This window comes from Aquarana catesbeiana, linkage group LG01 (assembly GCF_042186555.1).
Source record: "Aquarana catesbeiana isolate 2022-GZ linkage group LG01, ASM4218655v1, whole genome shotgun sequence".
Classification (NCBI taxonomy): Eukaryota; Metazoa; Chordata; class Amphibia; order Anura; family Ranidae; genus Aquarana; species Aquarana catesbeiana.
The window spans coordinates 527,816,682-527,829,360 of record NC_133324.1 but is presented as its reverse complement, the minus strand read 5'-3'; the positions used below and the strand labels follow the sequence as shown (position 1 = coordinate 527,829,360).

At 45.3% G+C, this 12,679-nt stretch overlaps 1 protein-coding gene across 4 annotated transcripts in view; it reads left to right on the top strand.

Moving 5' to 3' along the window:
* The window catches only part of POLE4 (DNA polymerase epsilon 4, accessory subunit), a 123,668-nt gene that overhangs the window by 6,838 nt on the left and 104,151 nt on the right, over positions 1-12,679 (top strand). The window lies entirely within an intron of this gene.

Sequence of the window (12,679 nt, the reverse complement as noted above, 5' to 3'; positions counted from 1 at the left end):
TATGTACCGCCCACCAGTGCCGCCTATCCATGCCCACCAGTGCCGCCTATCCATGCCCACCAGTGCCGCCTATCCGTGCCCACCAGTGCTCATCAGTGCAACATATCAGTGCCACCCATCAGTGCCCTTAAGTGCGGCATATTAGTGCCTCCTCATCAGTGCCACCTCATCAATGCCTCTCAGTTCAGCCTATCAATGCCAACCGGGCTGCCTCATCAGTGCACTTCAGCGAAGGCGAAAAATTACTTAGTTACAAAATTTACTGACAGAAAAAAAGTAAAAAAACTTTTTTTTCCAAATTTTTGGTCTTTTTTTGTAAAAAATAAAAAACCCAGCAGTGATTAAATACCACCAAAAGAAAGCTCTATTTGTGTGAAGAAAATGATAAAAAATTTGCTTGGGTACAGTGTAGCATGACCGCGCCATTGTCATTCAAAGTGCGACAGCGCTGAAAGCTGAAGAATGGCTTGGGCAGGAAGGGGGTGTAAGTGCTCGGGATAGGCAAGTGGTTAATGAGCAGGGGCGGACTGACCCATTGGGCACTGCCCAAGAGCCTGAGGCCATTAGGGGGGGCCCCATAAGAGGCTCTGCAAGACTGCAATACATACAGTCTAGCACGGGCAGCGGCTTTAAATAGACCTCTCACAGCGCGCTGCTCCCCGACGGCCCCTCGGCCCCTCCTTCCCTCCCATCCACCCCAGGTGCTTGTACTGTATGTTACATCACCAGACGGACGAGAAGAGAGGAGTGGCCGGCAGGAAGCAGCACGCCGTGAGAGGTCTTATTACAGGCATTAGATGAGGCTGTGTACTTTTTTATTTTTTAGAGGAGTCTAGAGACACCGGGGCTACCACCATCAGGGGCAGGGGGAGGAGGGGCAGCCAGTACAGATGGGCTCCAACAGGACCACAGGAGGCCCCATGATACTCTCCTGGTCCCCCCACGTAGTGTCCTCCCCCCTCGCATCCCCCTATGTCCCCTGTCCGCACTGCATCCCTCTCTGTCCTCCTCACACTGTATCCCTCTGTCTGTCCCCAGCGTCCCTCTCTGTTCTTGTCGCACTGTGTCCCTGGCGTCCCTCTCTGTCCCCAGTGTCCCTCCCTGTCCCTGGTTATCTGAAAGATGGATTTCAAATGTTTTGAGAGGGGCGCAGTTTCACTGCTTGCCGTAGGCGCCATTTTCACTAGATACGCCTCTGTGAGAAAAGCTTATGAATAAGGGCTTTCAGGGTGCTAAAGAAACAAGTCACTTTTCTTTTGTTGTAGCGTAACTTATTTACTAATATTTAGACTGACACATTGACGATGCTGCTGCCGACAGGCCCCATTCAGGATCACATTGTGGTAACGAGCGTTCCCGTTTTGTGATTCTGAAAGGGTGATTGCACATCATTTCCACGCGTCCCACATATGGCAGCCACTTCACTTCATTAGGCTGCACTATGCGCTTTTGTCACCCAAAATAAGCTCCTTTTTTGGGTGACAAGCTTAGCACAATTTTAAACTTGCATTTCACAGTTGTAGCAGAATCTCACCACATTTCAAGAGCCAACAAGAATAATTGCACCCCATGGCATGTTGCATGTTTTGTTGCGATTTGAGAATGAGGGCACAATTGTGGCGATAATGCACGCAATTCCAAAACACATCCGGGTGTTAGACAAAGCCACGGCGGTGGCATACATCTCAAGGCAAGGGGGCACAAGAAGCAAGTGTCTTCTAACCTTGGCCTTACAGATTCTGACGTGGGTCGGAAGACAACTTGGTTTTCCTAACAGCAATACACCTGAAGGGCAGCCTGAACCAGATAGCGGACTTCTTAAGCAGAAAGAAGGGTTCTAGAATCAGAATGGAGTCTGAGTACAGAGATTTTACAGAGGATAGTGAGCAGATGGGTTGTTCCCCAGGTAGACCTGTTTGCACCCCAAGCAAAAGTTCCAGTATATTTTGCCTTGAACAGGCAGGACCATGCGGCCGGTCTGGACGCATTAGCTTAGCGCTGGACCTTCCGCTTGTGATACGCCTTTCCCCTGTACAGATGATCCATTTTAGTGATCAGGGAACTACAGGGAGAATATATGACCCTGATTCTATTAGCTCCATATTAGCCCAAGAGAGCTTGGGTTTCAATCCTATTAAAGTTAGCGGTAGAGCCCCATTTGGTTGCTTCCGGTTCAGAGGGACCAGCTGACTCAGGTTCCCCTTATGCATCCCAATGTAGGTCACCTCAGGCTGGCAGCATAGATTCTGAGGAGCAAATCCTGAGGAGAAAAGGTTTGTCCAAAGGTTTTGTTTGTACCCTGCTAAAAAGCAGGAAGGTCATAAGTCAAAAAGTTGCTCTCCACAGAGGACATTTCCATTCTCGAATTTCTCCATGATGGAATTCAGAAGGGTTTGGCAGCCAGTACCTTAAAGGTTCAGGTAGCCGCACTGTCAGTTTTTCTAGAGAGAAGGTTATCTCTAGAACCTTTGATCATTTGGTTTTTCAAGGCACTAGCCAGGGCTAGGCCGGTTCCATTTAAGTTTTTCCCCAAATTGGATTTATCAGTTGTTTTGCAGGGTCTGACTAGAAGACCTTTCGAACCACCAGAAGAAGCCATAATTTAATTTTGGTCATTAATACTATCGCTGCTGATAGCAGTCACCTTGGCTAGAAGGGTCAGTGAACTTCAGGCCTCATCTATTGTTGAGCCTTTCTTTACAGTTTTCCCAGATCGGGCAGTACTGAGGACAGACCCGGGCTTTTTGCCCAAGGTTGCTTCAGTCTTTCACAGATCCCAAGAGATAATTCTGCCAACATTCTGTCCATTTTCCAACATGCCCCACATTGAGAGATTTTCATAGTCTGGACGTAAAGAGATGCGTTTTACGCTATCTGGAGGTTACAAGAGAATTTAGAAAGTCAAATTCTCTATTTGTTATTTTTTCTGGGTCTCGTAAGGGTTATGGAGCTTCTAAAAGTATGATTGGAAGGTGGCTTTGGATGGCTATCCACAAAGTTTATAGGGCTGCAGAAGTAGAACCCCTGGCAGGGGTAGTGGCTCATTCAACTGGGGCTATAGCAACGTCCTAGGCAGGATGAGCTGGGGCTCCACCAGGGCGAATCTGCAAGGTGGCCACATGGACGAGTTATTCCACCTTCACTCATCACTATAGGATGGACCTGCTCTCGGCAGCAGAGCAGTCAGTTGGCAGGAAGCTCCTGCAGGCCGTGGTCCCACCCTAGGAGTAAGTACTCGCTTATCTCCAGGTGCTGTCCTGAAAGAGAGTGAGAAAATTTTTGTTAGACTTACTGGTAATGGTATTTCTATGAGTCTTTCAGGACCGCGCCGATGAACCTCCCTTGTTTATGAATCTTAATATGGTGTTATTGCTATGTTCTGCTTATATAATTTCAGCATGGCTGGAGGTACTCTATAATGACTGAGGTCATGGTGGAAGTGTCCAGGCTTTAACCACTTCAATATCCGGCTATAGTATCTGAATGATGCCTGCAGCTAGATGTATCATTCTTTGCAGCCGTCGATTCTGTGCACAATAAGAATGATCATAGTGGCAGTTTCGCCGCTAGATCGTTCTTATAGGCGACGGGAGAGGACGCCCCCCTCCCACCGCCATCTGGTGCTTCTCCGGGCTCTCCCGTGCCATCGGGGGCCCGGAGAAAGAATCGGCGATAGAGATGACTGGTGACCAGATGGTCACCAGTCATCTTTATGACCGTCGCAGGCCCGGGCACAACGTTATGACGTCACACCCGGGTGCCTGGAAATAAACAAAGCAGCGATCACGGCTGTCAGCATGAGATCGGTGAATTTATTTTTTTTTTTTTTCCCAATCTCATGCTTTTCAGCCTGGAGGAGAGATGTGGGGTCTTATTGACCCCACATCTCTCCATAAAGAGTACCTGTCACATAGATTCCTATTACAAGGGATGTTTACATTCCTTGTAATAGGAATAAAAGTAATAAAAAAAAAAATGTTAAAGTGTAAAAATAAAAAAAAAAATAAAAATTAAAATGCCCCTGTCCCCGGTAGCTCGCGCTCAGAAGCTAACGCACACATAAGTCCCGCCCACATATGTAAACGCCGCTCAAACCACACATGTGAGGTATCGCCGCGTGCGTTAGAGCGTGTGCAACAATTCTAGCACTAGACCTCCTCTGTAACTCTAAACTGGTAACCTGTAAAACATTTTAAAGCGTTGCCTATGGAGATTTTTAAGTAATGAAGTTTGGTGCCATTCCATGATTGTGCGCAATTTTAAAGCGCGACATGTTGGGTATCCATTTACTCTTTTTACTTAAAAAGTTGCAATGACCGCCATTTTATTCCCTAGGGTGTCTGATAAAAAAAACATATCATGTTTGGGGGTTCTGAGTAATTTTCTAGCAAAAAAATTTATGATTTTTACATCAAGGAGAGAAGTGCCAGAATAGGTCTGGTATTGAAGTGGTTAAAGAAATGACTGCAGTGTTTCCTGGGAAGTGGGTGGAGCTGCGCTCTCTCCAGGTGCTGTCCTAAAAGACTCGTAGAAAATGGTAAATTGAATACTCACCTTTCCGTAATTTTCCTTTCTTGGTGCCTACCCATGGCAAGCATACCAATGGTTGGTTGCTCCGCCGCTGACCAACCCACAGGACCACTTTAACTCCACCGGTATTCTTTTAACTAAACCTCAGAACATTAAGGATTATTGAAGGGATGGTGTATGCTGCCAAGGGTAGGCACCAGGAAAGGAAAATGGCGGAAAGGTGAGTATTCAATTTTCCGTTTTTCCTGGTGCCTCCATGGCAGCATATCAATGGTAAATAACTCGCTTGCAGGGAGGGTACTGCAATAAGAAATTTAATGAAAAACTACAGCACAGATAATTGCAAGGTCTTTTCCCCAAATTCTCGTAAAGTAAGAATTGTTGGGTCTACACTATAGTGCGACATGAAAGTGTTGGACAACCAACTAGCCACTCGGCAAATTGTCTCAGGGGAGACCCACGCCAAGGCTGCCCAAGAGGAGGCCATTCCCCCACGTTGAGTGCGCATTGACTGCATCTGGAACTGGAAGCCCACTAGCCCGATATGCTCTTTGGATTAATCTCGCAATCCAGCTCGCCAAGGTCGCCTTGGATGCTGCCATTCCCCTTTTTTGCGCCCTTTGGGATAATAAATAGCTGCTGTTCTTTGCGGAACTGTTGTGTCAAATTCAAACAGTGCCTTAGGGACCTGGCTACATCCAACTCGTGCAGCTTTGAAGGGGCTGGGTCCTCCCTGAATTCTAGAAGAACCCATTCCTGGTTGAGATGGTAGACTGGAGGTACTTTAGGAATGAACTGATGAATGGGCTGCAAAACCACCCTGTCTTGGGGAGAAAAAGGTGATCTAGGGTTCCTGTGATCCTAGCACTTGGCTCTGCGACCTGAAGTAATGGCAATCAGGAAGACGGCCTTCAAGGAAATATCCTCCAAGGTGCGTTCTTCTGTGGGAGCAAAAGGAGAATTTGATGGGGCATTAAGTACACTAGTTAATTCCCATTTTGGGTATAGTAATTTTCCTGGGAGGTCGCAATCTTGGGACTGCCTTCAAAAAGCATTCTACAAGAGGATTTAATGCCCGCCATGTGTCCGTTTAGAGCTGAAAGGGCTGAGACCTGGACCTTAAGTGTGTTCAGGCCCAAACCTAAGTCTAATCCACTCTACAAGAAGAGAAGTACATTCTGGACTCCGGGTTCTAGGGTTAACATGGTTAACCTCTGCCAGTTCTGTAAACTTTCTCCATACCCTGTAATAGGTGGAGTTAGTGGATGATTTCCTTGCCTGTAGTAGTGTTTGGATAACACTATGCGAGCATCCTAACTCGCCCAACCTCCTCCGCTCAACTTCCAGGCCCTCAAGTTTAGGATTTCCGGGTGCGGGTAAGCGAAATCGTCCTGAGACAAGGTTGTTTATGCATGAAAGGGGAAGCGGCTTGCACAGGGCCATCCTGACTAGGCGCGTGAACCATGGTCTTTTGGGCCAGTACGGGATCACTGCCAAGATTCTGATTTTCTCTTTTAGATGTTGGAGAAACCTCAGCATCAGAGGGGTTGGAGGAAATGCATATCCCCTCTGAAAGTTCCATGGCTGGACTAGGGCATCCACCCCTGCTGACCTCAGAAGACAGGAATCTTGAAAAAAAATAGAGGCGTCTTTTCATTGAGTGGGGAGTGCCAAATTGCTGGCATATCCAGAGGAAGACTCTCGGATTCAGAGACCATTCGTTGTTGTCGCTGAATGATCTTGAAAGGTGACCGGCTAATTGATTCTCTGGCCCTCGGATATATGAGGCCCGTATGTTGATTAAATTCCTCTCGGCCCATGTTAGAATGGGCGCTACTTTGTTGAATAGGGACCTGCTGTGTGTCGTCTTATCCACCAACCTGCACGGGGTCAGCTGGGGGCGGGGCCAGAGCCTAAGCAGGAAGCAGTTTTAAAAGGCTCCTTTTAAGCAGAGAATCCTGATGGCTGACCATGTCCGACACTTCTCCACCCTGCCCTGCAGATCCTGCGAGCCAGAATACTCCGGGGTCACCTCTGTCTTAACCTCTCTGCAAAAACTGCCCATTTACAGGCAGTCCTTAACCACCTTATTCACGGGGACCTTTTTGTGCTTGATTTCAGGCAAATACCCCAAAGGAAAACGAAAAGCAACAAAACATCTGCTTCATGCAGCCACCGGTTTTCACCTGAATGGAAAAAACCCTATACCAAAAATGCATAGACAAAATGGTGGCCAAAGAGTCACAAGGTTACCCGAGAGATCTGCTCACCTCTTTTAAAAAAGAGATAAAGAGCACCATGGCACCACTAGGCTCAGCAATTGAAAAGTTATAAGCGCCAACAAATGCCAGTCAGGCCAGTACCCCATCTACCAGCGGGACATGCGTTCCTTCAGGTAACAGGGAACAGGCAGAACTACAGCAACAAGAGGAGGATTCGGACGAATCTGAACAATCCGAATCGGAGGATGGGCTTTGCTCAGACTCTGAGGAAGATCCGGCCTCAGAGGGCAACTTATTTCTCTGACACAGAACTATCTAAAAGCTATAGTCGACACGCTAGGTATTAAAGAGCAAAAAGCCGCAGAGCTCACACTACATGACAAGATGTATAAAGGGCTACAACCCAGGAGATCTAGAACGTTTCCTGTAACCAAACTCTTAAAGATATCGTCAGAGTGGGAAGACCCAGAGAAAAAACTCTTCATACCAGCTGCGGTCAAGCGCAGATATCCATTTGCGGAGACAGACACCAAAACCTGGGCTAAATGCCCCAAAGTGGATGCCTCTCTGGCAAAAGTCACAAATCTGACTTCGCCTTTGATGACGTGGGTACCTTTAAGCGACCCCATGGACAAGAAAATAGAAGGCCTTTTAAAGAGGGCCTGGGAAGCAGGGGCTGCAAATCTGAATCCAGCAATTGCTTCCACCTGCACAGCCCGCACCTTGCTAATCTGGTTAACCCAGCTTCAGGAACTACTGGAAAGTGACACACCTAGGGAAGAATTAATAAAAACCATCCCTACACTGACCAGAGTGGCAGCTTTTCTAGCAGATGCCTCAGCTGAAACCATCAGAATATCTTTAAGGGCCACAGCGCTACTCAACTCAGCCCGAAGAGCCCTGTGGCTGAAATCTTGGGAAGGTGATATCCCTTCTAAGAACAGACTGTGCGGAATCCCGTTCACTGGAGACCTATTGTTCGGGCCTGAACTAGAAACGGTACTAGTCAGGACCAAAGCAAAGAACAAGGATTTTCCCCAAACCAAAAAAACAAGGGAAGGCGCCCTTTCTGCAATTCAAAAAATTCAACAAGCCGGGAGCAAGAATGTGCTGGGGACAACAAAACAAAAAAGGCAAGGGTGAATTCGTCCTCAAGCCTCCTAATCCAAAAAACAATGACTGTCATCAGGTGGGGGGGAGGGGGGGGCAGACTCCCAGCTTTTTCCCACCAATAGATGGAAGCAACAAAAAACAAATTCATTATACGTACCATAACGGATGGCTACGTGATAGAATTTTCCACCCGCCCCCCAACCAAGTACCCAGTAACCATGCGACCAAAGGACAAAGATCGAGCAAAGGCCTTTTTAGAGTCCCTGGAGAATCTTCTAGATCAGAAAGTGATTCGCCATGTACCTCAAGAAGAGGAACAAAGGGGTTTTATTCCCATATCTTTGCAAAGAAAAAACCATCAGGCAAGCTAAGGCTCATACTGAACCTCAAGCCACTCCACAGAGGAATAAAATACAAAAATTCAAAGTGTACTCTGGGTGAGTACACATGCAGCAAATCCATTGACTTCATGACAGAACGAGAAAGTCTTAGTATAGTCAGGAAGACCAATGGAGGGAGCTTCAGACAAAATTTTAATAAGCTCCTTCATCTGCAATTCATTGTCCCATGTGAGTTTGAAAGGGTTTCTAGTGGTAGCCTCATATAGAAGAGCCATAAGTTCTGATGCATTTGGAATCCAGTCCCTACAATATCCCACTAACCCCAGGAAGGCACGTAGTTGCCATATATTTCTTGGCTTTTCAAAGTTTTGTAGAGTTTTAACTCGATCTGGGGTTAGGTGAGGGATTCCGTGTGAAATGCAGTGACCCAGGAAGATCACTTTCTCTTGGCAGTATTGTAGCTTATCTATGCTAATTTTGTTACTGTTATAGAGAAACATGAGAAGACTTACTGTTTCTCTGCTACAAATGTCCTTTGTATCAGAACAAATAAGCAAATAATCTATGTACTGAAGCAAAACTGTTTGGGTGTGAGGGGGACCATTGGTCCAATACTTGCTTTAGCGCAGTATTCTATTCAGAGGGGCTACTCACACAGCCTTGGGGCAATCTTGTCCATAATGGGTAAATGAAAAAAGGTGCCAGCAATCTGGGTGCAGGGGCACCGAAAAAGCATTTGCAAGATCATTCACTGTAAAGTAGGTGCTGGAGGCAGGTATTCCACTTAGTAAAGTGCGGGGGGTGGGCACGATCGGGATATCTGCCTCAATTATATTGTTAATGGATCTCAAATCATGCACCATGCGGTATGTCACCTGCCCACCTTTCTTGTCTGGCTTCTTTGCAATTGGGAACAGGGGTGTATTGACTTGGGACTTAATTGGTACAACAACCCGTGCTGCATTCAGTTGAGTGATTTGATCCTTTATCCCCTCAGTCTGAGCAATACTCAGTGGGTACTGTTTAATCTGTGGGAGATGGGCTCCTGGTTTAATTTTTATCATAACTGGGGTGCAATCCAGTAGACCTACATCATATTTGCTGGTGGCCCATAATTCAGCGGGAGTCGCTTTCAATTCTGGTGGAAATGGCAGTGGAGTGGAGTCTTGGATTAAAAATACTCCACAGGCAGAATTTAAAACTTCTCCTGACAGACTACTGACCACTTGGACTCCTGTAGGAGTGTAGTCTGTTTGCTAAAATTTGGTTCAAAATGTCAGCTCCCAAAAGATTGTTAGGAACTGTGTCTGAAACTAACACTTTAGTGACAATTACTGTTTGCTGTCCTAGCCTGAGTTTAAGTGGCTTGGACTCAACCGAATCAGTAGAGGTCCCGGTTAGGCCAACACCAGAGATAACATTTGTAGGTAATAATCCTGGAGGTATGTCCTCTATATTAAAAACACTTCGGATAAACTGCAACAGATTGCTCTGTGCCAGGGGCAGAAGGGGTGGCCTCTCCCTGCCTTCTCTCCATCTTGCTGCCACAATTTGGAAATTATGGTTTGCTCCGGAAGTTCTGACTCTATCTCTTTCTCTGGCCAAAGCCTTACGTTCAGAGAGATGTAGTTTTTGCATATGTGCCTTTTGATTCATGCCAACCATCTGTTTCTAGGATATGAGCCAAAATCCTCTTTGTAGGTTGATATGGGGCTGTTAAACCTCAGCTCATCTTTTGTGTGTTCCATGTAATCTAATTCTTTTGCTTTTGTGCGTGAACCCCTTAAAGCCAAACTGGCAGCCACATAAGGTGGGGGGTCCTCCTCTACAGAGTCTTCTGGCCAAACAAACTAGTAAATTTGGGCAGTACTTTTATTAAACATCTCCGTCAAGCCAGCTTGATTTGCTACTTTAGCTTCTGTCTCCCATGTTCAAGCTATTCTCCACGTTCCTTCACTGCACAGTAGTGGGCCATAATCGTGCAGAAAAGTTTGCCATACTTTTAAATCAAAAGTCCCTTCAGATTTAAAGGTTTAGCTGTTCCCTTTGTCCATTCTACCCATTTATCTAGGGGCTCAGTAGAGGCGGAACCGTACCTTAGGTTCATATATTCTCTAGCGTTCCCTTTTGCGCTGGGCATTTTCTGAAGGCCTCTCTCCCTTCATTCCCTTAATTTTAATGCCCATAATGACTGGCCAGTCTTCTCTACTTGTGCCTATACCCTCTTGCCTCTAAAACAAATAGTACAGCAAATCTGCAGATTTATAAGAATAGTCTCCACTTACCTATGTGGATAGAAGGAGTTTATGACAAAACACTTATTAAGAGACCCTCCTAGTCTCTTCTTCTCTTTGTGAGTTTTATCTGACCCTACCATGCGCCTCTGACCCAGGTCACCCACAAGGAGTCAATGCAGGGAACTGCAGAGGATTTTCCCCTATCCACACACAGTCCAACGCGTGAAGGGGGACACAAACACATTCTCACACACACACACACACACACACACACACACGTTACCCAACCAGAAAGGTCCGAGAGTGGTCTGGTTTCCTTGAGAGCCGACAGATACAGACAGTTACTACACACCCGTACAACTGGGAGAACCCTGAACACTCCTGATATGTCCATTCTGCTTGACCTGCACTACTAGGAAATTATATTCTCGTTCTTTCATCGTTTTTCTTATTTGTGCCTAATTTTCAATCTGCCTCACTGGAACTAAATATATATGAATTGCTCCCTAGTAATTTCTATCCAATTGTGGACAGGCTAAATATTCAATGTGTGGGATCCATGCAATATTGAACAATCTGTTCTAAACCCACCCCCTTTTTCAGGTCCCCACATTGAGACTTTATTATGATAATTGGCAATCCATGATATTTGCGAGGGATGTGTGTCTGCTTGTGGTGGCCTTCTGTGTTTTAAGACAAGGTTGTCTATATTTTTAATGTATGTGGTGATTTGTCACTTATACATTTATTTGGTATCAGTGTTCATGTGGAATTTTTTTCAATAAAGAATTATTTATATTTTTGATAATTTCGGCTGTTCCTTTCTGAAGAATTACTTGGGAAATTTTCTTCTCCTCCCCCTCCCCCCCCTCTTTTTGTAACCTTAAGATTAGAGGTCGGCTGATAAAAAAGGCCGTGACTTGCAAATGACTTCTGTAATAGAAGTTAATGCAAGTTTCCCTAAGTTATCTGTGGAGAGGATTCTCCCCTCCTCTGGGCAGCCTGCCAAGTACGATAAGAAGATACATTTGTATCTCTTTCAGGTTCTTTTTATCAATAGACTGAACTCCGTGTGTAGAAGTTTTCAGTTTAACCATTTAAAGACTAAATCTTTTCTGACACTTGTTGCTTACAAGTAAAAATCCTGTATTTTCTGCTAGAAAATCACTTAGAACCCCCAAACATTATATATATATTTTTTAGCAGAGACCCTAGGGAATAAAATGGTGATTGTTGCAATATTTTATGTCACACGGTATTTGCGCAGCGGTCTTTCAAACGCAATTTAAAAAAAAAAAAATACAGTAATGAAATTAAAAAAAAAAATAAGCAGTAAAGTTAGCCCATTTTTTTTCGTCCAAAAGTTTTGATTACCTGTTTTTGTGTATTTATTATTTAAGATAGTTTTTTTTTTTTTTAGGTTTTTTTTTTTTTTTTAGGTTTTTTTTCTAAATTATACATACAAGTGAACTGATTGAAGGTTTGTTTTGTTTAATGTTTAAATGAAAAAAAATTTCTGTATTACTTAAGGCTGCTTTCACACTGGAGCGGGCAGGTGTTGATGGTAAAACGCTGCTAGTTTTAGCGGCGCTTTACCGTCATTTTAGAGGCGCTATTCGGCTGCTAGCGGGGAGCTTATAACCCAGCTAGCGGCCGAGGAAGGGGTTAAATGCGCCCCTGAAGCGCCGCTGCCAAAACGCTTTGCAGGCGCTTCGGCAGCGGTGCGCATTCATTTCAATGGGCAGGAGTGGTGGAGCAGCAGTATACACCGCTCCAAAGATGCCGTTTGCAGGACTTTTTTTTACATCCTGCCAGCGCATCGCCTCAGTGTGAAAGCACTCGGGATCTCACACTGAGACTGCAGGGGAGCCGTTTTACAGGCACTTTACAGGTGCTATTTTTAGCCCAAAAGCGCCTGAAAAACGCCCCAGTGTGAATGGGGTCTAACTGTTAGATTTTATGAGATGAAGGGAAAAAAGAAAGGAAAAAAAAAAATCGGCCAAATATATCGGCCCAAAAAAATCGGCATCACATATCGGCCACCGCGATTTCTAAATATCGGCATCGGCCAGAGAAAAACCCATATCGGTCGACCTCTACTTAAGATGGCATTTATCACCACAGAGTTTATATATGAATTGAATGTGACTTGTAGACCAGTTTAAAGGTGACACTCAGTGGTAGAGAATACAAAAAAATATGGTGCTGTCCCCTGCAAAACAGATAATTTGTGACT